Genomic DNA, 966 nt, shown 5'->3' with positions numbered 1-966 from the left:
ATTACATATGGACATAGAAAAAAAATTCAAAAATATATAACATGCTTATTTTTAATCAACAACCAAAAAAAAATCATTATGAATGAGAACAAAATTTTTGCTGCGCTGAAATACAAAATTAGTTGTACTAAGCATGCAGGGGGGCAGCTGAATATGTAGGTATGTAAGTATGTTCGTATATATGTGCAACATGCAAGTGGTTATTTTTTTGCGTATTTTCGATTTGGTTGCACGCATGTGTTCATGCGCCGCTTGAGCTCTGCGCACTTTCTTTTTTTTAAGTTAAGAGTTACTCACCCGTCTATATGTACGATGAGTGGTCTGCAAAAATACTCAGACGTACGCACCGCGTGTCTGCATGAGTACATGTAGGTATAAATATGCAGTCAATTAAAATGCGTGCATGCGGGTAACGGGTTATGCCACGTAAACTGCGTTAGATGCAACCAGCTAGATTTCCTGCGAGGCATCGTTAAACGGCGCATTAAAGCGGTGTAAGTGAAAAGGAAGCATACATGCCACCTCATTTAATTTAAAAAAAATAATATACCTTACGCAACACAAAGTACCATAAACACAAAGCACGCATGCGAAATTGTTCAAAATGAGCGCTTATTTCGACGATACGCTCTTATAAACTAGGGAAGGAAATAATGAGGTATTCGCAAAAAAATGCTTGCTCGAAATGTGAAAATCATGCAAGGCACATGCTTGTGCAAATATGTAACTGCAGAAACAGCGAAGTGTTGCATAACATATGGCATCATAAAAATGACGGAAGACAGGACAGGAAAGAAAATAAATAAAAACGATTAGCCATAAAAAAAAAAATGCTTTATAAATTTCATAAATGCATTTTTTTTTTTCTCCCTTTTGTGAATTTCATAAAAAAATAAATATGTTATAAATCAGCACAAAAGAGACAGGATTGAATTTTTTGATGGAAATTCTGGTGATGTGCAACGT

The sequence above is a fragment of the Plasmodium cynomolgi genome, chromosome 14, assembly GCF_000321355.1.
Source record: "Plasmodium cynomolgi strain B DNA, chromosome 14, whole genome shotgun sequence".
Lineage (NCBI taxonomy): Eukaryota > Apicomplexa > Aconoidasida > Haemosporida > Plasmodiidae > Plasmodium > Plasmodium cynomolgi.
This window is presented reverse-complemented; position numbering follows the sequence as displayed.